General features: G+C 43.7%; 1 pseudogene; it reads right to left on the bottom strand.

Annotated features, from left to right (window-relative positions):
• Positions 1-231: 231 nt before the first annotated feature.
• The window catches only part of LOC115247235 (carnitine O-palmitoyltransferase 2, mitochondrial-like), a 40,249-nt pseudogene continuing 12,920 nt past the window's right edge, over positions 232-27,560 (bottom strand).

Here is a 27,560-nt window from a genome sequence, read left to right as displayed (position 1 = left end):
CAACTAAACCATCTATTCAATAAAAATGTGTTAGGAAGGCATTTTCGTCTCATGGCTTGTTTCCATTATCTGATTGTGCAAAGTGGGGAATCCCACCATGTTTATATTTATTTCAGTCAGAAAACTGTGGATTAATGCAAATACTTTATAGCACACAATTATTCCCAGTTCCCAGCAGAACATTAATGTTGCAACATTGCAGCTTTTCCATCAGGCTCTGTCTCGATGTATTCATTCCCTGATAATAGTCTGCATAGATTCAAGATTCAAGATTCAAGAGTACTTTATTGATCCCTTTAGGGGGTGTCCACCAGGGAAATTAGCATCTCCAAAGATCTACAAGCATCTACAAAATTTCCCACCACCATTACACCCCATTAAACCTATTAAAGATAATAAAAATATAATAAAATAAGAAATAAAATAGAATAAATTAAATAGAATATAAATATAAAACTATAAAAATGTTCCAGTTCTCCTGTTGGCCCTCCTCCCCCCCTGTGAGGAGTTGAACAGCCTGATGGCTCGGGGGATGAATGAGTTCCCCAGTCTGTTGGTCCTGAACTTGGGGAGGCGCAGCCTCTGGCTGATCAGGCTTCTCTGGCTGTGGATGACAGTGTGCAGAGGGTGGCGGTCATTGTCCATGATGCTCTGCAGCTTGTCAATAGTTCTCCTCTCTGCCACTGTCGCCAGAGGTTTCAGCTTCATCCCCACCACCGAGCTGGCCCGCCTGATCAGCTTCTCCAGCCTGGAGAGGTCCGCTTTTGTCGCACTCCCCCCCCAGCACACCACAGCGTAGGACAGGACGCTGGCGACCACAGACTGATAGAACATCCAGAGGAGTTTCCTGCAGATGTTGAAGGATCTGAGTCTCCTCAGGAAGTACATCCTGCTCTGGGTTTTCTTGTACAGCTAACTCGTGTTGCTTGTCCAGTCCAGCCTGTTGTCCAGCCACAGCCCAAGATATTTGTAGGTCTGCACGCCCTCCACCTCCCCCGTTCCTATCTGAACTGGTCTAGGTCTCGGTCGGTCCCTCCCAAAGTCAATGACCAGTTCTTTGGTTTTGGAGGTGTTGAGCTGCAGACCGTTGTTGTGGCACCAGGCAACAAAGTCCCTGACCAGGCACCGGTACTCCTCCTCTTGGTCGTCTCTGATACATCCAACGATGGCTGTGTCATCAGCGAACTTCTGAATGTGACACATTTCAGAGTTGTAACAGAAGTCCGAGGTGTACAGAGTGAAGAGGATGGGGGACAGCACAGTCCCCTGTGGAGCACCGATGCTGCTGACCACACTGTCAGACGTGATGTCCTTCATCCTGACGAACTGCGGCCTGTCGGTGAGGTAGCTGGAGATCCAAGCAACCAGGAAGGGGTCCACTCGCATCTGTAGAAGCTTGTCCTGTAGGACAAGGGGCTGGATCGTGTTGAAGGCACTGGAGAAATCCAAGAAGATGATTCTCGCTGTGCCACTCCCCTTGTCCAGATGCGAGTGGACTCGGTGCAGCAGGTAGATGATGGCGTCCTCTACACCGACCTTGTCCCGGTAGGCGAACTGTAAGGAGTCCTCAGCGTGCTGCACCTGGGGCCTGAGGAGGTTGAGGAAGAGCCGCTCCAGAGTCTTCATCAGATGTGAGGTGAGTGCCACCGGCCGGAAGTCGTTCAGCTCACTCGGTCTGTTCTTCTTGGGGACAGGAATGATGCAGGACGTCTTCCATAAGGTGGGCACTTTCCCCAGCTCCAGGCTGAGGTTGAAGACCCGTTGTAGCGGCTCCCCGAGTTCAGCAGCGCAGGTCTTGAGGAGCCGGGGACAGACTCTATCCGGTCCAGCTGCTTTTCGGGGCCGGAGCTTCCTCAGTTCTCCCCTCACCTGGTCAGCCGTGAAGTAGGGAGGATGTGGGGATGGTGAGAGCAGGGGGGTGCAGGGAGGATGTGGAGATGGTGAGAGCAGGGAGATGGGGGTGGTAGAAGGTGGAAGGGTGGGAGGAGGGAGGTCAGCAGAGGGAGGGGAGGTGAAGGAGGGAGGAGGGGAGGCGGGGTTGGGGGAAGTTGTGGTGGGTGGCTGGTTGGAGGGAGGGGGGGTAGAGGGGAGCTCGGCTGCTGGGGAGTGGGGGAGGGGTGGAGGGGAGCCGGGCTGCTGAGGTGGGGGGCAGAGGATTGGAGTGGAGTGGGCTGACTGAACCTGTTGAAGAATTGGTTCAGGTCTCAGGCCTCTCCACTCCTCCCCCTTCCGTGCTGGTCTTGGCTTTGTGACCAGTGATGGCCCTGACACCTTCCCAGACGTCCCGCATGTTGTTATCAGCCAGCTTCTTCTCCACCTTCTTCCTGTAGGTGTTCTTCGCCTCCTTCAAGCAGCGTTTCACCTCCCTCTGCGCTTCTTTCATCTCCTCCCTGTCTTTATTTCTGAAGGCCTTTTTCTTCTTATTGAGGACATCCTTGACTTCCTGTGTTACCCATGGCTTAGTGTTAGGATAACACTGTACAGTCTTGGTGGGGACAACCCCATCTACACAGAAGTTGAGGTAGTCTGTGAGACGGTCGGTCATCCCATCTATGTCCTCTTCATGTTCCCCCAGCAGTACATCCCAGTCCGTGATGTTGAAGCAGTCCTTCAGAGCCTCCTCTGCTGCAGGAGTCCATCTCCTGATGGAGCGTGTGGAGGCTGCCTGCCTTTGGACCAGTGGGGTGTACTGGGGCTGCACGTACACCAGGTTGTGGTCCGACTTGCCCAGTGGGGGGAGAGCGATGACTCTGTATGCCTCCTTGACGTTGGTGTACAGTAGGTCGATCGTCCTGTTGTTTCTTGTGGGGCAGTCAATAACCTGGTGGAGAGCAGCAAGTGTGGAGTCCAGGGTCACATGATTGAAGTCTCCAGAGATGATCAGGAGGGCCTCAGGGTGCTTGGTCTGCAGACATTACAGGGAATTAAAATCAGGCCCCACAAGAATCCCCAAAACAAGCTTGAGCCGCAGAGCCTGATGCTTGCCATCTTATGAGAATTGTGGAGGATCCACCATAAGGCTGAGCAAAACAATTTTGTTTTTGCTTCAAACCAAGATAGTTAGCAGCAGTTCCTCCCCATTCCACAAGATAAGCAGACTAAGAATGTCAGCATGTGTATCCAGCAGAACTTTTTTTTTTTGAGCCTCCTTAAATTGTTGCAATGAATATACCCACCTGAATACCATCAGCCTAAAGATTTGGGGAGAGCTTAGCGGTGGGCAGCATTTCAGTTGTAGCAATGTAAAAAGAGACTCTGGCTTAATGAAAAATTTAATGAACACAAAAACTGCGAGGTGAATCAATCTCACTTGAACCACAAAAAACAAGTGAATACGCAGGAAAACTTCTCCTGTAAAACACAGACGGTGCCCACGGCAGTTAATATAGCCATCTGGCGTTGGGTAGACATCCCAGGTGGTTTTATATAGACAAGGTTATTGCAAATGATGAGCGAGTGTGAAAAAAATGTTAGCCAATCATAAACAACCTCTATCCCACTGCACTTCAGACAAAAAACAGTGAGGTAAGGTAAAAACCAAACACCAGCCAGCACAGAAACACGAGACACAACCGCATTCTCCTCAATGGACACCAACTGAGTGTAGTATTGGCGCAACCAAACTAACTACATTAGAGAAGACGATGAGATACGAAATATCCTCACTGAAAATACACTGAAACATTTTGCTTTCTCACAAAGTTGATCATAAATATCACTTGACAGGTCAGAAATGCTCTCTGCCATGGTGTTGGCAGAAAGGCTGATGTTGCTAAACTGATCTTTCTTTTCTGGACAGACAATACCTGCAGCTTCTAATATGCACTTTTTTTGACAAATTCACCCTCTGTGAATGGCTCTCCTGCTTTAGCAATCATCTCACTAACCACATAGCTAGCTTCAAATGCTGCATTACTCTCTTTGGTTGCTTTCTTAAAGAAGTCGTGTTGCCTCAATAGACGTGTTTTAAGATTGGCAACCCGGTTGGCTCTCTCATCTCCCTGGTATTTTGCACACTCCTCAGCATGCCTAGTTGTGAAATGACGTTTCAAATTGTATTCCTTGTGCACTGCAACTTTCTCTCTGCAAATAAGACACGTCGGGGTGCCCCTCTGCTCAACAAAGAAATATTATATTTCCCACTTTTCCTGAAATTGTCTGTCTTCATCACCAACCTTTTTCTTGACTGCAGGCTTTGAAAAAGACATGTTTGGGGCTGTGTAATATATAATCCCCCTCGGTTGGCGCATGCGCCAATACTACACTCAGTTGGTGTGCTTGGTTTGGTTGCTGTATTATAATAATAGGCATAGACTATGGGTGTGTGCCCAGGATGGTTAGGATGGTTACTTGGTTTAGTGGGACTGACTTGGTAGTGGGCGTGTCGTAACTGGGCGGGGATAGTAACAGTATATAAGAGGCGGACAGGAGGAAGTAAAGTAACTATCTTCAAGATGGAGCAGATGATCGACGAGATGCACGCGCAGGAGTGTTATAGCTACGTGTTCAAGTGTCCCGTTATAGAGCATAATGGGAAAACTTATGGACCGTGGCTTATCAACCAAACTAACTACATTAGAGAAGACGATGAGATACGAAATATCCTCACTGAAAATACACTGAAACGTTTTGCTTTCTCACAAAGTTGATCATAAATATCACTTGACAGGTCAGAAATGCTCTCTGCCATGGTGTTGGCAGAAAGGCTGATGTTGCTAAACTTATCTTTCTTTTCTGGACAGACAATACCTGCAGCTTCTAATATGCACTTTTTTGACAAATTCACCCTCTGTGAATGGCTTTCCTGCTTTAGCAATCATCTCACTAACCACATAGCTAGCTTCAAATGCTGCATTACTCTCTTTGGTTGCTTTCTTAAAGAAATTGTGTTGCCTCAATAGACGTGTTTTAAGATTGGCAACCCGGTTGGCTCTCTCATCTCCCTGGTATTTTGCATACTCCTCAGCATGCCTAGTTGTGAAATGACGTTTCAAATTGTATTCCTTGTGCACTGCAACTTTCTCTCTGCAAATAAGACACGTCGGGGTGCCCCTCTACTCAACAAAGAAATATTATATTTCCCACTTTTCCTGAAATTGTCTGTCTTCATCACCAACCTTTTTCTTGACTGCAGGCTTTGAAAAAGACATGTTTGGTGCTGTGTAATATATGATCCCCCTCAGTTGGCGCATGCGCCAATACTACACTCAGTTGGTGTGCTTGGTTTGGTTGCTGTATTATAATAATAGGCATAGACTATGGGTGTGTGCCCAGGATGGTTACGATGGTTACTTGGTTTAGTGGGACTGACTTGGTAGTGGGCGTGTCGTAACTGGGCGGGGATAGTAACAGTATATAAGAGGCGGACAGGAGGAAGTAAAGTAACTATCTTCAAGATGGAGCAGATGATCGACGAGATGCACGCGCAGGAGTGTTATAGCTACGTGTTCAAGTGTCCCGTTATAGAGCATAATGGGAAAACTTATGGACCGTGGCTTATCAACCAAACTAACTACATTAGAGAAGACGATGAGATACGAAATATCCTCACTGAAAATACACTGAAACATTTTGCTTTCTCACAAAGTTGATCATAAATATCACTTGACAGGTCAGAAATGCTCTCTGCCATGGTGTTGGCAGAAAGGCTGATGTTGCTAAACTGATCTTTCTTTTCTGGACAGACAATACCTGCAGCTTCTAATATGCACTTTTTTTGACAAATTCACCCTCTGTGAATGGCTCTCCTGCTTTAGCAATCATCTCACTAACCACATAGCTAGCTTCAAATGCTGCATTACTCTCTTTGGTTGCTTTCTTAAAGAAATCGTGTTGCCTCAATAGATGTGTTTTAAGATTGGCAACCCGGTTGGCTCTCTCATCTCCCTGGTATTTTGCATACTCCTCAGCATGCCTAGTTGTGAAATGACGTTTCAAATTGTATTCCTTGTGCACTGCAACTTTCTCTCTGCAAATAAGACACGTCGGGGTGCCCCTCTGCTCAACAAAGAAATATTATATTTCCCACTTTTCCTGAAATTGTCTGTCTTCATCACCAACCTTTTTCTTGACTGCAGGCTTTGAAAAAGACATGTTTGGGGCTGTGTAATATATAATCCCCCTCGGTTGGCGCATGCGCCAATACTACACTCAGTTGGTGTGCTTGGTTTGGTTGCTGTATTATAATAATAGGCATAGACTATGGGTGTGTGCCCAGGATGGTTAGGATGGTTACTTGGTTTAGTGGGACTGACTTGGTAGTGGGCGTGTCGTAACTGGGCGGGGATAGTAACAGTATATAAGAGGCGGACAGGAGGAAGTAAAGTAACTATCTTCAAGATGGAGCAGATGATCGACGAGATGCACGCGCAGGAGTGTTATAGCTACGTGTTCAAGTGTCCCGTTATAGAGCATAATGGGAAAACTTATGGACCGTGGCTTATCAACCAAACTAACTACATTAGAGAAGACGATGAGATACGAAATATCCTCACTGAAAATACACTGAAACATTTTGCTTTCTCACAAAGTTGATCATAAATATCACTTGACAGGTCAGAAATGCTCTCTGCCATGGTGTTGGCAGAAAGGCTGATGTTGCTAAACTGATCTTTCTTTTCTGGACAGACAATACCTGCAGCTTCTAATATGCACTTTTTTTGACAAATTCACCCTCTGTGAATGGCTCTCCTGCTTTAGCAATCATCTCACTAACCACATAGCTAGCTTCAAATGCTGCATTACTCTCTTTGGTTGCTTTCTTAAAGAAGTCGTGTTGCCTCAATAGACGTGTTTTAAGATTGGCAACCCGGTTGGCTCTCTCATCTCCCTGGTATTTTGCATACTCCTCAGCATGCCTAGTTGTGAAATGACGTTTCAAATTGTATTCCTTGTGCACTGCAACTTTCTCTCTGCAAATAAGACACGTCGGGGTGCCCCTCTGCTCAACAAAGAAATATTATATTTCCCACTTTTCCTGAAATTGTCTGTCTTCATCACCAACCTTTTTCTTCACTGCAGGCTTTGAAAAAGACATGTTTGGGGCTGTGTAATATATAATCCCCCTCGGTTGGCGCATGCGCCAATACTACACTCAGTTGGTGTGCTTGGTTTGGTTGCTGTATTATAATAATAGGCATAGACTATGGGTGTGTGCCCAGGATGGTTAGGATGGTTACTTGGTTTAGTGGGACTGACTTGGTAGTGGGCGTGTCGTAACTGGGCGGGGATAGTAACAGTATATAAGAGGCGGACAGGAGGAAGTAAAGTAACTATCTTCAAGATGGAGCAGATGATCGACGAGATGCACGCGCAGGAGTGTTATAGCTACGTGTTCAAGTGTCCCGTTATAGAGCATAATGGGAAAACTTATGGACCGTGGCTTATCAACCAAACTAACTACATTAGAGAAGACGATGAGATACGAAATATCCTCACTGAAAATACACTGAAACATTTTGCTTTCTCACAAAGTTGATCATAAATATCACTTGACAGGTGAGAAATGCTCTCTGCCATGGTGTTGGCAGAAAGGCTGATGTTGCTAAACTGATCTTTCTTTTCTGGACAGACAATACCTGCAGCTTCTAATATGCACTTTTTTGACAAATTCACCCTCTGTGAATGGCTCTCCTGCTTTAGCAATCATCTCACTAACCACATAGCTAGCTTCAAATGCTGCATTACTCTCTTTGGTTGCTTTCTTAAAGAAATCGTGTTGCCTCAATAGACGTGTTTAAGATTGGCAACCCGGTTGGCTCTCTCATCTCCCTGGTATTTTGCATACTCCTCAGCATGCCTAGTTGTGAAATGACGTTTCAAATTGTATTCCTTGTGCACTGCAACTTTCTCTCTGCAAATAAGACACGTCGGGGTGCCCCTCTGCTCAACAAAGAAATATTATATTTCCCACTTTTCCTGAAATTGTCTGTCTTCATCACCAACCTTTTTCTTCACTGCAGGCTTTGAAAAAGACATGTTTGGGGCTGTGTAATATATAATCCCCCTCGGTTGGCGCATGCGCCAATACTACACTCAGTTGGTGTGCTTGGTTTGGTTGCTGTATTATAATAATAGGCATAGACTATGGGTGTGTGCCCAGGATGGTTAGGATGGTTACTTGGTTTAGTGGGACTGACTTGGTAGTGGGCGTGTCGTAACTGGGCGGGGATAGTAACAGTATATAAGAGGCGGACAGGAGGAAGTAAAGTAACTATCTTCAAGATGGAGCAGATGATCGACGAGATGCACGCGCAGGAGTGTTATAGCTACGTGTTCAAGTGTCCCGTTATAGAGCATAATGGGAAAACTTATGGACCGTGGCTTATCAACCAAACTAACTACATTAGAGAAGACGATGAGATACGAAATATCCTCACTGAAAATACACTGAAACATTTTGCTTTCTCACAAAGTTGATCATAAATATCACTTGACAGGTCAGAAATGCTCTCTGCCATGGTGTTGGCAGAAAGGCTGATGTTGCTAAACTGATCTTTCTTTTCTGGACAGACAATACCTGCAGCTTCTAATATGCACTTTTTTGACAAATTCACCCTCTGTGAATGGCTCTCCTGCTTTAGCAATCATCTCACTAACCACATAGCTAGCTTCAAATGCTGCATTACTCTCTTTGGTTGCTTTCTTAAAGAAATCGTGTTGCCTCAATAGACGTGTTTTAAGATTGGCAACCCGGTTGGCTCTCTCATCTCCCTGGTATTTTGCATACTCCTCAGCATGCCTAGTTGTGAAATGACATTTCAAATTGTATTCCTTGTGCACTGCAACTTTCTCTCTGCAAATAAGACACGTCGGGGTGCCCCTCTGCTGAACAAAGAAATATTATATTTCCCACTTTTCCTGAAATTGTCTGTCTTCATCACCAACCTTTTTCTTCACTGCAGGCTTTGAAAAAGACATGTTTGGGGCTGTGTAATATATAATCCCCCTCGGTTGGCGCATGCGCCAATACTACACTCAATTGGTGTGCTTGGTTTGGTTGCTGTATTATAATAATAGGCATAGACTATGGGTGTGTGCCCAGGATGGTTAGGATGGTTACTTGGTTTAGTGGGACTGACTTGGTAGTGGGCGTGTCGTAACTGGGCGGGGATAGTAACAGTATATAAGAGGCGGACAGGAGGAAGTAAAGTAACTATCTTCAAGATGGAGCAGATGATCGACGAGATGCACGCGCAGGAGTGTTATAGCTACGTGTTCAAGTGTCCCGTTATAGAGCATAATGGGAAAACTTATGGACCGTGGCTTATCAACCAAACTAACTACATTAGAGAAGACGATGAGATACGAAATATCCTCACTGAAAATACACTGAAACATTTTGCTTTCTCACAAAGTTGATCATAAATATCACTTGACAGGTCAGAAATGCTCTCTGCCATGGTGTTGGCAGAAAGGCTGATGTTGCTAAACTGATCTTTCTTTTCTGGACAGACAATACCTGCAGCTTCTAATATGCACTTTTTTGACAAATTCACCCTCTGTGAATGGCTCTCCTGCTTTAGCAATCATCTCACTAACCACATAGCTAGCTTCAAATGCTGCATTACTCTCTTTGGTTGCTTTCTTAAAGAAATCGTGTTGCCTCAATAGACGTGTTTTAAGATTGGCAACCCGGTTGGCTCTCTCATCTCCCTGGTATTTTGCATACTCCTCAGCATGCCTAGTTGTGAAATGACGTTTCAAATTGTATTCCTTGTGCACTGCAACTTTCTCTCTGCAAATAAGACACGTCGGGGTGCCCCTCTGCTCAACAAAGAAATATTATATTTCCCACTTTTCCTGAAATTGTCTGTCTTCATCACCAACCTTTTTCTTCACTGCAGGCTTTGAAAAAGACATGTTTGGGGCTGTGTAATATATAATCCCCCTCGGTTGGCGCATGCGCCAATACTACACTCAGTTGGTGTGCTTGGTTTGGTTGCTGTATTATAATAATAGGCATAGACTATGGGTGTGTGCCCAGGATGGTTAGGATGGTTACTTGGTTTAGTGGGACTGACTTGGTAGTGGGCGTGTCGTAACTGGGCGGGGATAGTAACAGTATATAAGAGGCGGACAGGAGGAAGTAAAGTAACTATCTTCAAGATGGAGCAGATGATCGACGAGATGCACGCGCAGGAGTGTTATAGCTACGTGTTCAAGTGTCCCGTTATAGAGCATAATGGGAAAACTTATGGACCGTGGCTTATCAACCAAACTAACTACATTAGAGAAGACGATGAGATACGAAATATCCTCACTGAAAATACACTGAAACATTTTGCTTTCTCACAAAGTTGATCATAAATATCACTTGACAGGTCAGAAATGCTCTCTGCCATGGTGTTGGCAGAAAGGCTGATGTTGCTAAACTGATCTTTCTTTTCTGGACAGACAATACCTGCAGCTTCTAATATGCACTTTTTTGACAAATTCACCCTCTGTGAATGGCTCTCCTGCTTTAGCAATCATCTCACTAACCACATAGCTAGCTTCAAATGCTGCATTACTCTCTTTGGTTGCTTTCTTAAAGAAATCGTGTTGCCTCAATAGACGTGTTTTAAGATTGGCAACCCGGTTGGCTCTCTCATCTCCCTGGTATTTTGCATACTCCTCAGCATGCCTAGTTGTGAAATGACGTTTCAAATTGTATTCCTTGTGCACTGCAACTTTCTCTCTGCAAATAAGACACGTCGGGGTGCCCCTCTGCTCAACAAAGAAATATTATATTTCCCACTTTTCCTGAAATTGTCTGTCTTCATCACCAACCTTTTTCTTCACTGCAGGCTTTGAAAAAGACATGTTTGGGGCTGTGTAATATATAATCCCCCTCGGTTGGCGCATGCGCCAATACTACACTCAGTTGGTGTGCTTGGTTTGGTTGCTGTATTATAATAATAGGCATAGACTATGGGTGTGTGCCCAGGATGGTTAGGATGGTTACTTGGTTTAGTGGGACTGACTTGGTAGTGGGCGTGTCGTAACTGGGCGGGGATAGTAACAGTATATAAGAGGCGGACAGGAGGAAGTAAAGTAACTATCTTCAAGATGGAGCAGATGATCGACGAGATGCACGCGCAGGAGTGTTATAGCTACGTGTTCAAGTGTCCCGTTATAGAGCATAATGGGAAAACTTATGGACCGTGGCTTATCAACCAAACTAACTACATTAGAGAAGACGATGAGATACGAAATATCCTCACTGAAAATACACTGAAACATTTTGCTTTCTCACAAAGTTGATCATAAATATCACTTGACAGGTCAGAAATGCTCTCTGCCATGGTGTTGGCAGAAAGGCTGATGTTGCTAAACTGATCTTTCTTTTCTGGACAGACAATACCTGCAGCTTCTAATATGCACTTTTTTGACAAATTCACCCTCTGTGAATGGCTCTCCTGCTTTAGCAATCATCTCACTAACCACATAGCTAGCTTCAAATGCTGCATTACTCTCTTTGGTTGCTTTCTTAAAGAAATCGTGTTGCCTCAATAGACGTGTTTTAAGATTGGCAACCCGGTTGGCTCTCTCATCTCCCTGGTATTTTGCATACTCCTCAGCATGCCTAGTTGTGAAATGACGTTTCAAATTGTATTCCTTGTGCACTGCAACTTTCTCTCTGCAAATAAGACACGTCGGGGTGCCCCTCTGCTCAACAAAGAAATATTATATTTCCCACTTTTCCTGAAATTGTCTGTCTTCATCACCAACCTTTTTCTTCACTGCAGGCTTTGAAAAAGACATGTTTGGGGCTGTGTAATATATAATCCCCCTCGGTTGGCGCATGCGCCAATACTACACTCAGTTGGTGTGCTTGGTTTGGTTGCTGTATTATAATAATAGGCATAGACTATGGGTGTGTGCCCAGGATGGTTAGGATGGTTACTTGGTTTAGTGGGACTGACTTGGTAGTGGGCGTGTCGTAACTGGGCGGGGATAGTAACAGTATATAAGAGGCGGACAGGAGGAAGTAAAGTAACTATCTTCAAGATGGAGCAGATGATCGACGAGATGCACGCGCAGGAGTGTTATAGCTACGTGTTCAAGTGTCCCGTTATAGAGCATAATGGGAAAACTTATGGACCGTGGCTTATCAACCAAACTAACTACATTAGAGAAGACGATGAGATACGAAATATCCTCACTGAAAATACACTGAAACATTTTGCTTTCTCACAAAGTTGATCATAAATATCACTTGACAGGTCAGAAATGCTCTCTGCCATGGTGTTGGCAGAAAGGCTGATGTTGCTAAACTGATCTTTCTTTTCTGGACAGACAATACCTGCAGCTTCTAATATGCACTTTTTTGACAAATTCACCCTCTGTGAATGGCTTTCCTGCTTTAGCAATCATCTCACTAACCACATAGCTAGCTTCAAATGCTGCATTACTCTCTTTGGTTGCTTTCTTAAAGAAATTGTGTTGCCTCAATAGACGTGTTTTAAGATTGGCAACCCGGTTGGCTCTCTCATCTCCCTGGTATTTTGCATACTCCTCAGCATGCCTAGTTGTGAAATGACGTTTCAAATTGTATTCCTTGTGCACTGCAACTTTCTCTCTGCAAATAAGACACGTCGGGGTGCCCCTCTGCTCAACAAAGAAATATTATATTTCCCACTTTTCCTGAAATTGTCTGTCTTCATCACCAACCTTTTTCTTCACTGCAGGCTTTGAAAAAGACATGTTTGGGGCTGTGTAATATATAATCCCCCTCGGTTGGCGCATGCGCCAATACTACACTCAGTTGGTGTGCTTGGTTTGGTTGCTGTATTATAATAATAGGCATAGACTATGGGTGTGTGCCCAGGATGGTTAGGATGGTTACTTGGTTTAGTGGGACTGACTTGGTAGTGGGCGTGTCGTAACTGGGCGGGGATAGTAACAGTATATAAGAGGCGGACAGGAGGAAGTAAAGTAACTATCTTCAAGATGGAGCAGATGATCGACGAGATGCACGCGCAGGAGTGTTATAGCTACGTGTTCAAGTGTCCCGTTATAGAGCATAATGGGAAAACTTATGGACCGTGGCTTATCAACCAAACTAACTACATTAGAGAAGACGATGAGATACGAAATATCCTCACTGAAAATACACTGAAACATTTTGCTTTCTCACAAAGTTGATCATAAATATCACTTGACAGGTCAGAAATGCTCTCTGCCATGGTGTTGGCAGAAAGGCTGATGTTGCTAAACTGATCTTTCTTTTCTGGACAGACAATACCTGCAGCTTCTAATATGCACTTTTTTTGACAAATTCACCCTCTGTGAATGGCTCTTCCTGCTTTAGCAATCATCTCACTAACCACATAGCTAGCTTCAAATGCTGCATTACTCTCTTTGGTTGCTTTCTTAAAGAAATCGTGTTGCCTCAATAGACGTGTTTTAAGATTGGCAACCCGGTTGGCTCTCTCATCTCCCTGGTATTTTGCATACTCCTCAGCATGCCTAGTTGTGAAATGACGTTTCAAATTGTATTCCTTGTGCACTGCAACTTTCTCTCTGCAAATAAGACACGTCGGGGTGCCCCTCTGCTCAACAAAGAAATATTATATTTCTCACTTTTCCTGAAATTGTCTGTCTTCATCACCAACCTTTTTCTTGACTGCAGGCTTTGAAAAAGATATGTTTGGGGCTGTGTAATATATAATCCCCCTCGGTTGGCGCATGCGCCAATACTACACTCAGTTGGTGTGCTTGGTTTGGTTGCTGTATTATAATAATAGGCATAGACTATGGGTGTGTGCCCAGGATGGTTAGGATGGTTACTTGGTTTAGTGGGACTGACTTGGTAGTGGGCGTGTCGTAACTGGGCGGGGATAGTAACAGTATATAAGAGGCGGACAGGAGGAAGTAAAATAACTATCTTCAAGATGGAGCAGATGATCGACGAGATGCACGCGCAGGAGTGTTATAGCTACGTGTTCAAGTGTCCCGTTATAGAGCATAATGGGAAAACTTATGGACCGTGGCTTATCAACCAAACTAACTACATTAGAGAAGACGATGAGATACGAAATATCCTCACTGAAAATACACTGAAACATTTTGCTTTCTCACAAAGTTGATCATAAATATCACTTGACAGGTCAGAAATGCTCTCTGCCATGGTGTTGGCAGAAAGGCTGATGTTGCTAAACTGATCTTTCTTTTCTGGACAGACAATACCTGCAGCTTCTAATATGCACTTTTTTGACAAATTCACCCTCTGTGAATGGCTCTCCTGCTTTAGCAATCATCTCACTAACCACATAGCTAGCTTCAAATGCTGCATTACTCTCTTTGGTTGCTTTCTTAAAGAAATCGTGTTGCCTCAATAGACGTGTTTTAAGATTGGCAACCCGGTTGGCTCTCTCATCTCCCTGGTATTTTGCATACTCCTCAGCATGCCTAGTTGTGAAATGACGTTTCAAATTGTATTCCTTGTGCACTGCAACTTTCTCTCTGCAAATAAGACACGTCGGGGTGCCCCTCTGCTCAACAAAGAAATATTATATTTCCCACTTTTCCTGAAATTGTCTGTCTTCATCACCAACCTTTTTCTTGACTGCAGGCTTTGAAAAAGACATGTTTGGGGCTGTGTAATATATAATCCCCCTCGGTTGGCGCATGCGCCAATACTACACTCAGTTGGTGTGCTTGGTTTGGTTGCTGTATTATAATAATAGGCATAGACTATGGGTGTGTGCCCAGGATGGTTAGGATGGTTACTTGGTTTAGTGGGACTGACTTGGTAGTGGGCGTGTCGTAACTGGGCGGGGATAGTAACAGTATATAAGAGGCGGACAGGAGGAAGTAAAGTAACTATCTTCAAGATGGAGCAGATGATCGACGAGATGCACGCGCAGGAGTGTTATAGCTACGTGTTCAAGTGTCCCGTTATAGAGCATAATGGGAAAACTTATGGACCGTGGCTTATCAACCAAACTAACTACATTAGAGAAGACGATGAGATACGAAATATCCTCACTGAAAATACACTGAAACATTTTGCTTTCTCACAAAGTTGATCATAAATATCACTTGACAGGTCAGAAATGCTCTCTGCCATGGTGTTGGCAGAAAGGCTGATGTTGCTAAACTGATCTTTCTTTTCTGGACAGACAATACCTGCAGCTTCTAATATGCACTTTTTTGACAAATTCACCCTCTGTGAATGGCTTCTCCTGCTTTAGCAATCATCTCACTAACCACATAGCTAGCTTCAAATGCTGCATTACTCTCTTTGGTTGCTTTCTTAAAGAAATCGTGTTGCCTCAATAGACGTGTTTTAAGATTGGCAACCCGGTTGGCTCTCTCATCTCCCTGGTATTTTGCATACTCCTCAGCATGCCTAGTTGTGAAATGACAGTTTCAAATTGTATTCCTTGTGCACTGCAACTTTCTCTCTGCAAATAAGACACGTCGGGGTGCCCCTCTGCTCAACAAAGAAATATTATATTTCCCACTTTTCCTGAAATTGTCTGTCTTCATCACCAACCTTTTTCTTCACTGCAGGCTTTGAAAAAGACATGTTTGGGGCTGTGTAATATATAATCCCCCTCGGTTGGCGCATGCGCCAATACTACACTCAGTTGGTGTGCTTGGTTTGGTTGCTGTATTATAATAATAGGCATAGACTATGGGTGTGTGCCCAGGATGGTTAGGATGGTTACTTGGTTTAGTGGGACTGACTTGGTAGTGGGCGTGTCGTAACTGGGCGGGGATAGTAACAGTATATAAGAGGCGGACAGGAGGAAGTAAAGTAACTATCTTCATGATGGAGCAGATGATCGACGAGATGCACGCGCAGGAGTGTTATAGCTACGTGTTCAAGTGTCCCGTTATAGAGCATAATGGGAAAACTTATGGACCGTGGCTTATCAACCAAACTAACTACATTAGAGAAGACGATGAGATACGAAATATCCTCACTGAAAATACACTGAAACATTTTGCTTTCTCACAAAGTTGATCATAAATATCACTTGACAGGTCAGAAATGCTCTCTGCCATGGTGTTGGCAGAAAGGCTGATGTTGCTAAACTGATCTTTCTTTTCTGGACAGACAATACCTGCAGCTTCTAATATGCACTTTTTTTGACAAATTCACCCTCTGTGAATGGCTTTCCTGCTTTAGCAATCATCTCACTAACCACATAGCTAGCTTCAAATGCTGCATTACTCTCTTTGGTTGCTTTCTTAAAGAAATCGTGTTGCCTCAATAGACGTGTTTTAAGATTGGCAACCCGGTTGGCTCTCTCATCTCCCTGGTATTTTGCATACTCCTCAGCATGCCTAGTTGTGAAATGACGTTTCAAATTGTATTCCTTGTGCACTGCAACTTTCTCTCTGCAAATAAGACACGTCGGGGTGCCCCTCTGCTCAACAAAGAAATATTATATTTCCCACTTTTCCTGAAATTGTCTGTCTTCATCACCAACCTTTTTCTTGACTGCAGGCTTTGAAAAAGACATGTTTGGGGCTGTGTAATATATAATCCCCCTCGGTTGGCGCATGCGCCAATACTACACTCAGTTGGTGTGCTTGGTTTGGTTGCTGTATTATAATAATAGGCATAGACTATGGGTGTGTGCCCAGGATGGTTAGGATGGTTACTTGGTTTAGTGGGACTGACTTGGTAGTGGGCGTGTCGTAACTGGGCGGGGATAGTAACAGTATATAAGAGGCGGACAGGAGGAAGTAAAGTAACTATCTTCATGATGGAGCAGATGATCGACGAGATGCACGCGCAGGAGTGTTATAGCTACGTGTTCAAGTGTCCCGTTATAGAGCATAATGGGAAAACTTATGGACCGTGGCTTATCAACCAAACTAACTACATTAGAGAAGACGATGAGATACGAAATATCCTCACTGAAAATACACTGAAACATTTTGCTTTCTCACAAAGTTGATCATAAATATCACTTGACAGGTCAGAAATGCTCTCTGCCATGGTGTTGGCAGAAAGGCTGATGTTGCTAAACTGATCTTTCTTTTCTGGACAGACAATACCTGCAGCTTCTAATATGCACTTTTTTTTGACAAATTCACCCTCTGTGAATGGCTTTCCTGCTTTAGCAATCATCTCACTAACCACATAGCTAGCTTCAAATGCTGCATTACTCTCTTTGGTTGCTTTCTTAAAGAAGTCGTGTTGCCTCAATAGACGTGTTTTAAGATTGGCAACCCGGTTGGCTCTCTCATCTCCCTGGTATTTTGCATACTCCTCAGCATGCCTAGTTGTGAAATGACGTTTCAAATTGTATTCCTTGTGCACTGCAACTTTCTCTCTGCAAATAAGACACGTCGGGGTGCCCCTCTGCTCAACAAAGAAATATTATATTTCCCACTTTTCCTGAAATTGTCTGTCTTCATCACCAACCTTTTTCTTGACTGCAGGCTTTGAAAAAGACATGTTTGGGGCTGTGTAATATATAATCCCCCTCGGTTGGCGCATGCGCCAATACTACACTCAGTTGGTGTGCTTGGTTTGGTTGCTGTATTATAATAATAGGCATAGACTATGGGTGTGTGCCCAGGATGGTTAGGATGGTTACTTGGTTTAGTGGGACTGACTTGGTAGTGGGCGTGTCGTAACTGGGCGGGGATAGTAACAGTATATAAGAGGCGGACAGGAGGAAGTAAAGTAACTATCTTCATGATGGAGCAGATGATCGACGAGATGCACGCGCAGGAGTGTTATAGCTACGTGTTCAAGTGTCCCGTTATAGAGCATAATGGGAAAACTTATGGACCGTGGCTTATCAACCAAACTAACTACATTAGAGAAGACGATGAGATACGAAATATCCTCACTGAAAATACACTGAAACATTTTGCTTTCTCACAAAGTTGATCATAAATATCACTTGACAGGTCAGAAATGCTCTCTGCCATGGTGTTGGCAGAAAGGCTGATGTTGCTAAACTGATCTTTCTTTTCTGGACAGACAATACCTGCAGCTTCTAATATGCACTTTTTTGACAAATTCACCCTCTGTGAATGGCTCTCCTGCTTTAGCAATCATCTCACTAACCACATAGCTAGCTTCAAATGCTGCATTACTCTCTTTGGTTGCTTTCTTAAAGAAATCGTGTTGCCTCAATAGACGTGTTTTAAGATTGGCAACCCGGTTGGCTCTCTCATCTCCCTGGTATTTTGCATACTCCTCAGCATGCCTAGTTGTGAAATGACGTTTCAAATTGTATTCCTTGTGCACTGCAACTTTCTCTCTGCAAATAAGACACGTCGGGGTGCCCCTCTGCTCAACAAAGAAATATTATATTTCCCACTTTTCCTGAAATTGTCTTTCTTCATCACCAACCTTTTTCTTGACTGCAGGCTTTGAAAAAGACATGTTTGGGGCTGTGTAATATATAATCCCCCTCGGTTGGCGCATGCGCCAATACTACACTCAGTTGGTGTGCTTGGTTTGGTTGCTGTATTATAATAATTGGCATGGACTATGGGTGTGTGCCCAGGATGGTTAGGATGGTTACTTGGTTTAGTGGGACTGACTTGGTAGTGGGCGTGTCGTAACTGGGCGGGGATAGTAACAGTATATAAGAGGCGGACAGGAGGAAGTAAAGTAACTATCTTCAAGATGGAGCAGATGATCGACGAGATGCACGCGCAGGAGTGTTATAGCTACGTGTTCAAGTGTCCCGTTATAGAGCATAATGGGAAAACTTATGGACCGTGGCTTATCAACCAAACTAACTACATTAGAGAAGACGATGAGATACGAAATATCCTCACTGAAAATACACTGAAACATTTTGCTTTCTCACAAAGTTGATCATAAATATCACTTGACAGGTCAGAAATGCTCTCTGCCATGGTGTTGGCAGAAAGGCTGATGTTGCTAAACTGATCTTTCTTTTCTGGACAGACAATACCTGCAGCTTCTAATATGCACTTTTTTGACAAATTCACCCTCTGTGAATGGCTTTCCTGCTTTAGCAATCATCTCACTAACCACATAGCTAGCTTCAAATGCTGCATTACTCTCTTTGGTTGCTTTCTTAAAGAAATCGTGTTGCCTCAATAGACGTGTTTTAAGATTGGCAACCCGGTTGGCTCTCTCATCTCCCTGGTATTTTGCATACTCCTCAGCATGCCTAGTTGTGAAATGACGTTTCAAATTGTATTCCTTGTGCACTGCAACTTTCTCTCCGCAAATAAGACACGTCGGGGTGCCCCTCTGCTCAACAAAGAAATATTATATTTCCCACTTTTCCTGAAATTGTCTGTCTTCATCACCAACCTTTTTCTTGACTGCAGGCTTTGAAAAAGACATGTTTGGGGCTGTGTAATATATAATCCCCCTCGGTTGGCGCATGCGCCAATACTACACTCAGTTGGTGTGCTTGGTTTGGTTGCTGTATTATAATAATTGGCATGGACTATGGGTGTGTGCCCAGGATGGTTAGGATGGTTACTTGGTTTAGTGGGACTGACTTGGTAGTGGGCGTGTCGTAACTGGGCGGGGATAGTAACAGTATATAAGAGGCGGACAGGAGGAAGTAAAGTAACTATCTTCAAGATGGAGCAGATGATCGACGAGATGCACGCGCAGGAGTGTTATAGCTACGTGTTCAAGTGTCCCGTTATAGAGCATAATGGGAAAACTTATGGACCGTGGCTTATCAACCAAACTAACTACATTAGAGAAGACGATGAGATACGAAATATCCTCACTGAAAATACACTGAAACATTTTGCTTTCTCACAAAGTTGATCATAAATATCACTTGACAGGTCAGAAATGCTCTCTGCCATGGTGTTGGCAGAAAGGCTGATGTTGCTAAACTGATCTTTCTTTTCTGGACAGACAATACCTGCAGCTTCTAATATGCACTTTTTTGACAAATTCACCCTCTGTGAATGGCTTTCCTGCTTTAGCAATCATCTCACTAACCACATAGCTAGCTTCAAATGCTGCATTACTCTCTTTGGTTGCTTTCTTAAAGAAATCGTGTTGCCTCAATAGACGTGTTTTAAGATTGGCAACCCGGTTGGCTCTCTCATCTCCCTGGTATTTTGCATACTCCTCAGCATGCCTAGTTGTGAAATGACGTTTCAAATTGTATTCCTTGTGCACTGCAACTTTCTCTCTGCAAATAAGACACGTCGGGGTGCCCCTCTGCTCAACAAAGAAATATTATATTTCCCACTTTTCCTGAAATTGTCTGTCTTCATCACCAACCTTTTTCTTGACTGCAGGCTTTGAAAAAGACATGTTTGGGGCTGTGTAATATATAATCCCCCTCGGTTGGCGCATGCGCCAATACTACACTCAGTTGGTATGCTTGGTTTGGTTGCTGTATTATAATAATTGGCATGGACTATGGGTGTGTGCCCAGGATGGTTAGGATGGTTACTTGGTTTAGTGGGACTGACTTGGTAGTGGGCGTGTCGTAACTGGGCGGGGATAGTAACAGTATATAAGAGGCGGACAGGAGGAAGTAAAGTAACTATCTTCAAGATGGAGCAGATGATCGACGAGATGCACGCGCAGGAGTGTTATAGCTACGTGTTCAAGTGTCCCGTTATAGAGCATAATGGGAAAACTTATGGACCGTGGCTTATCAACCAAACTAACTACATTAGAGAAGACGATGAGATACGAAATATCCTCACTGAAAATACACTGAAACATTTTGCTTTCTCACAAAGTTGATCATAAATATCACTTGACAGGTCAGAAATGCTCTCTGCCATGGTGTTGGCAGAAAGGCTGATGTTGCTAAACTGATCTTTCTTTTCTGGACAGACAATACCTGCAGCTTCTAATATGCACTTTTTTGACAAATTCACCCTCTGTGAATGGCTCTCCTGCTTTAGCAATCATCTCACTAACCACATAGCTAGCTTCAAATGCTGCATTACTCTCTTTGGTTGCTTTCTTAAAGAAATCGTGTTGCCTCAATAGACGTGTTTTAAGATTGGCAACCCGGTTGGCTCTCTCATCTCCCTGGTATTTTGCACACTCCTCAGCATGCCTAGTTGTGAAATGACGTTTCAAATTGTATTCCTTGTGCACTGCAACTTTCTCTCTGCAAATAAGACACGTCGGGGTGCCCCTCTGCTCAACAAAGAAATATTATATTTCCCACTTTTCCTGAAATTGTCTGTCTTCATCACCAACCTTTTTCTTGACTGCAGGCTTTGAAAAAGACATGTTTGGGGCTGTGTAATATATAATCCCCCTCGGTTGGCGCATGCGCCAATACTACACTCAGTTGGTGTGCTTGGTTTGGTTGCTGTATTATAATAATTGGCATGGACTATGGGTGTGTGCCCAGGATGGTTAGGATGGTTACTTGGTTTAGTGGGACTGACTTGGTAGTGGGCGTGTCGTAACTGGGCGGGGATAGTAACAGTATATAAGAGGCGGACAGGAGGAAGTAAAGTAACTATCTTCAAGATGGAGCAGATGATCGACGAGATGCACGCGCAGGAGTGTTATAGCTACGTGTTCAAGTGTCCCGTTATAGAGCATAATGGGAAAACTTATGGACCGTGGCTTATCAACCAAACTAACTACATTAGAGAAGACGATGAGATACGAAATATCCTCACTGAAAATACACTGAAACATTTTGCTTTCTCACAAAGTTGATCATAAATATCACTTGACAGGTCAGAAATGCTCTCTGCCATGGTGTTGGCAGAAAGGCTGATGTTGCTAAACTGATCTTTCTTTTCTGGACAGACAATACCTGCAGCTTCTAATATGCAATTTTTTGACAAATTCACCCTCTGTGAATGGCTCTCCTGCTTTAGCAATCATCTCACTAACCACATAGCTAGCTTCAAATGCTGCATTACTCTCTCTGGTTGCTTTCTTAAAGAAATCGTGTTGCCTCAATAGACGTGTTTTAAGATTGGCAACCCGGTTGGCTCTCTCATCTCCCTGGTATTTTGCATACTCCTCAGCATGCCTAGTTGTGAAATGACGTTTCAAATTGTATTCCTTGTGCACTGCAACTTTCTCTCTGCAAATAAGACACGTCGGGGTGCCCCTCTGCTCAACAAAGAAATATTATATTTCCCACTTTTCCTGAAATTGTCTGTCTTCATCACCAACCTTTTTCTTGACTGCAGGCTTTGAAAAAGACATGTTTGGGGCTGTGTAATATATAATCCCCCTCGGTTGGCGCATGCGCCAATACTACACTCAGTTGGTGTGCTTGGTTTGGTTGCTGTATTATAATAATTGGCATGGACTATGGGTGTGTGCCCAGGATGGTTAGGATGGTTACTTGGTTTAGTGGGACTGACTTGGTAGTGGGCGTGTCGTAACTGGGCGGGGATAGTAACAGTATATAAGAGGCGGACAGGAGGAAGTAAAGTAACTATCTTCAAGATGGAGCAGATGATCGACGAGATGCACGCGCAGGAGTGTTATAGCTACGTGTTCAAGTGTCCCGTTATAGAGCATAATGGGAAAACTTATGGACCGTGGCTTATCAACCAAACTAACTACATTAGAGAAGACGATGAGATACGAAATATCCTCACTGAAAATACACTGAAACATTTTGCTTTCTCACAAAGTTGATCATAAATATCACTTGACAGGTCAGAAATGCTCTCTGCCATGGTGTTGGCAGAAAGGCTGATGTTGCTAAACTGATCTTTCTTTTCTGGACAGACAATACCTGCAGCTTCTAATATGCACTTTTTTGACAAATTCACCCTCTGTGAATGGCTCTCCTGCTTTAGCAATCATCTCACTAACCACATAGCTAGCTTCAAATGCTGCATTACTCTCTTTGGTTGCTTTCTTAAAGAAATCGTGTTGCCTCAATAGACGTGTTTTAAGATTGGCAACCCGGTTGGCTCTCTCATCTCCCTGGTATTTTGCATACTCCTCAGCATGCCTAGTTGTGAAATGACGTTTCAAATTGTATTCCTTGTGCACTGCAACTTTCTCTCTGCAAATAAGACACGTCGGGGTGCCCCTCTGCTCAAGAAAGAAATATTATATTTCCCACTTTTCCTGAAATTGTCTGTCTTCATCACCAACCTTTTTCTTCACTGCAGGCTTTGAAAAAGACATGTTTGGGGCTGTGTAATATATAATCCCCCTCGGTTGGCGCATGCGCCAATACTACACTCAGTTGGTGTGCTTGGTTTGGTTGCTGTATTATAATAATAGGCATAGGACTATGGGTGTGTGCCCAGGATGGTTAGGATGGTTACTTGGTTTAGTGGGACTGACTTGGTAGTGGGCTTGTCGTAACTGGGCGGGGATAGTAACAGTATATAAGAGGCGGACAGGAGGAAGTAAAGTAACTATCTTCAAGATGGAGCAGATGATCGACGAGATGCACGCGCAGGAGTGTTATAGCTACGTGTTCAAGTGTCCCGTTATAGAGCATAATGGGAAAACTTATGGACCGTGGCTTATCAACCAAACTAACTACATTAGAGAAGACGATGAGATACGAAATATCCTCACTGAAAATACACTGAAACATTTTGCTTTCTCACAAAGTTGATCATAAATATCACTTGACAGGTCAGAAATGCTCTCTGCCATGGTGTTGGCAGAAAGGCTGATGTTGCTAAACTGATCTTTCTTTTCTGGACAGACAATACCTGCAGCTTCTAATATGCACTTTTTTGACAAATTCACCCTCTGTGAATGGCTCTCCTGCTTTAGCAATCATCTCACTAACCACATAGCTAGCTTCAAATGCTGCATTACTCTCTTTGGTTGCTTTCTTAAAGAAATCGTGTTGCCTCAATAGACGTGTTTTAAGATTGGCAACCCGGTTGGCTCTCTCATCTCCCTGGTATTTTGCACACTCCTCAGCATGCCTAGTTGTGAAATGACGTTTCAAATTGTATTCCTTGTGCACTGCAACTTTCTCTCTGCAAATAAGACACGTCGGGGTGCCCCTCTGCTCAACAAAGAAATATTATATTTCTCACTTTTCCTGAAATTGTCTGTCTTCATCACCAACCTTTTTCTTCACTGCAGGCTTTGAAAAAGACATGTTTGGGGCTGTGTAATATATAATCCCCCTCGGTTGGCGCATGCGCCAATACTACACTCAGTTGGTGTGCTTGGTTTGGTTGCTGTATTATAATAATAGGCATAGACTATGGGTGTGTGCCCAGGATGGTTAGGATGGTTACTTGGTTTAGTGGGACTGACTTGGTAGTGGGCGTGTCGTAACTGGGCGGGGATAGTAACAGTATATAAGAGGCGGACAGGAGGAAGTAAAGTAACTATCTTCAAGATGGAGCAGATGATCGACGAGATGCACGCGCAGGAGTGTTATAGCTACGTGTTCAAGTGTCCCGTTATAGAGCATAATGGGAAAACTTATGGACCGTGGCTTATCAACCAAACTAACTACATTAGAGAAGACGATGAGATACGAAATATCCTCACTGAAAATACACTGAAACATTTTGCTTTCTCACAAAGTTGATCATAAATATCACTTGACAGGTCAGAAATGCTCTCTGCCATGGTGTTGGCAGAAAGGCTGATGTTGCTAAACTGATCTTTCTTTTCTGGACAGACAATACCTGCAGCTTCTAATATGCACTTTTTTGACAAATTCACCCTCTGTGAATGGCTTTCCTGCTTTAGCAATCATCTCACTAACCACATAGCTAGCTTCAAATGCTGCATTACTCTCTTTGGTTGCTTTCTTAAAGAAATCGTGTTGCCTCAATAGACGTGTTTTAAGATTGGCAACCCGGTTGGCTCTCTCATCTCCCTGGTATTTTGCACACTCCTCAGCATGCCTAGTTGTGAAATGACGTTTCAAATTGTATTCCTTGTGCACTGCAACTTTCTCTCTGCAAATAAGACACGTCGGGGTACCCCTGTGCTCAACAAAGAAATATTATATTTCCCACTTTTCCTGAAATTGTCTGTCTTCATCACCAACCTTTTTCTTGACTGCAGGCTTTGAAAAAGACATGTTTGGGGCTGTGTAATATATAATCCCCCTCGGTTGGCGCATGCGCCAATACTACACTCAGTTGGTGTGCTTGGTTTGGTTGCTGTATTATAATAATTGGCATGGACTATGGGTGTGTGCCCAGGATGGTTAGGATGGTTACTTGGTTTAGTGGGACTGACTTGGTAGTGGGCGTGTCGTAACTGGGCGGGGATAGTAACAGTATATAAGAGGCGGACAGGAGGAAGTAAAATAACTATCTTCAAGATGGAGCAGATGATCGACGAGATGCACGCGCAGGAGTGTTATAGCTACGTGTTCAAGTGTCCCGTTATAGAGCATAATGGGAAAACTTATGGACCGTGGCTTATCAACCAAACTAACTACATTAGAGAAGACGATGAGATACGAAATATCCTCACTGAAAATACACTGAAACATTTTGCTTTCTCACAAAGTTGATCATAAATATCACTTGACAGGTCAGAAATGCTCTCTGCCATGGTGTTGGCAGAAAGGCTGATGTTGCTAAACTGATCTTTCTTTTCTGGACAGACAATACCTGCAGCATCTAATATGCAATTTTTTGACAAATTCACCCTCTGTGAATGGCTCTCCTGCTTTAGCAATCATCTCACTAACCACATAGCTAGCTTCAAATGCTGCATTACTCTCTTTGGTTGCTTTCTTAAAGAAATCGTGTTGCCTCAATAGACGTGTTTTAAGATTGGCAACCCGGTTGGCTCTCTCATCTCCCTGGTATTTTGCATACTCCTCAGCATGCCTAGTTGTGAAATGACGTTTCAAATTGTATTCCTTGTGCACTGCAACTTTCTCTCTGCAAATGAGACACGTCGGGGTGCCCCTCTGCTCAACAAAGAAATATTATATTTCCCACTTTTCCTGAAATTGTCTGTCTTCATCACCAACCTTTTTCTTGACTGCAGGCTTTGAAAAAGACATGTTTGGGGCTGTGTAATATATAATCCCCCTCGGTTGGCGCATGCGCCAATACTACACTCAGTTGGTGTGCTTGGTTTGGTTGCTGTATTATAATAATAGGCATAGACTATGGGTGTGTGCCCAGGATGGTTAGGATGGTTACTTGGTTTAGTGGGACTGACTTGGTAGTGGGCGTGTCGTAACTGGGCGGGGATAGTAACAGTATATAAGAGGCGGACAGGAGGAAGTAAAGTAACTATCTTCAAGATGGAGCAGATGATCGACGAGATGCACGCGCAGGAGTGTTATAGCTACGTGTTCAAGTGTCCCGTTATAGAGCATAATGGGAAAAGTTATGGACCGTGGCTTATCAACCAAACTAACTACATTAGAGAAGACGATGAGATACGAAATATCCTCACTGAAAATACACTGAAACATTTTACTTTCTCACAAAGTTGATCATAAATATCACTTGACAGGTCAGAAATGCTCTCTGCCATGGTGTTGGCAGAAAGGCTGATGTTGCTAAACTGATCTTTCTTTTCTGGACAGACAATACCTGCAGCTTCTAATATGCAATTTTTTGACAAATTCACCCTCTGTGAATGGCTCTCCTGCTTTAGCAATCATCTCACTAACCACATAGCTAGCTTCAAATGCTGCATTACTCTCTTTGGTTGCTTTCTTAAAGAAATCGTGTTGCCTCAATAGACGTGTTTTAAGATTGGCAACCCGGTTGGCTCTCTCATCTCCCTGGTATTTTGCACACTCCTCAGCATGCCTAGTTGTGAAATGACGTTTCAAATTGTATTCCTTGTGCACTGCAACTTTCTCTCTGCAAATAAGACACGTCGGGGTACCCCTGTGCTCAACAAAGAAATATTATATTTCCCACTTTTCCTGAAATTGTCTGTCTTCATCACCAACCTTTTTCTTGACTGCAGGCTTTGAAAAAGACATGTTTGGGGCTGTGTAATATATAATCCCCCTCGGTTGGCGCATGCGCCAATACTACACTCAGTTGGTGTGCTTGGTTTGGTTGCTGTATTATAATAATAGGCATAGACTATGGGTGTGTGCCCAGGATGGTTAGGATGGTTACTTGGTTTAGTGGGACTGACTTGGTAGTGGGTGTGTCGTAACTGGGCGGGGATAGTAACAGTATATAAGAGGCGGACAGGAGGAAGTAAAGTAACTATCTTCAAGATGGAGCAGATGATCGACGAGATGCACGCGCAGGAGTGTTATAGCTACGTGTTCAAGTGTCCCGTTATAGAGCATAATGGGAAAACTTATGGACCGTGGCTTATCAACCAAACTAACTACAGTAGAGAAGACGATGAGATACGAAATATCCTCACTGAAAATACACTGAAACATTTTGCTTTCTCACAAAGTTGATCATAAATATCACTTGACAGGTCAGAAATGCTCTCTGCCATGGTGTTGGCAGAAAGGCTGATGTTGCTAAACTGATCTTTCTTTTCTGGACAGACAATACCTGCAGCTTCTAATATGCACTTTTTTGACAAATTCACCCTCTGTGAATGGCTTTCCTGCTTTAGCAATCATCTCACTAACCACATAGCTAGCTTTAAATGCTGCATTACTCTCTTTGGTTGCTTTCTTAGTGGAGGGACTGGAGGAAGAATCACCAAAGACCGAGGTAAAAAGGAAAAAATACCAAAAGACAAA

Source organism: Takifugu rubripes, chromosome 20 (assembly GCF_901000725.2).
Source record: "Takifugu rubripes chromosome 20, fTakRub1.2, whole genome shotgun sequence".
Lineage (NCBI taxonomy): Eukaryota > Metazoa > Chordata > Actinopteri > Tetraodontiformes > Tetraodontidae > Takifugu > Takifugu rubripes.
Note: the sequence above shows the minus strand (reverse complement) of the source record. Positions and strands in the feature narration are given on the sequence as shown.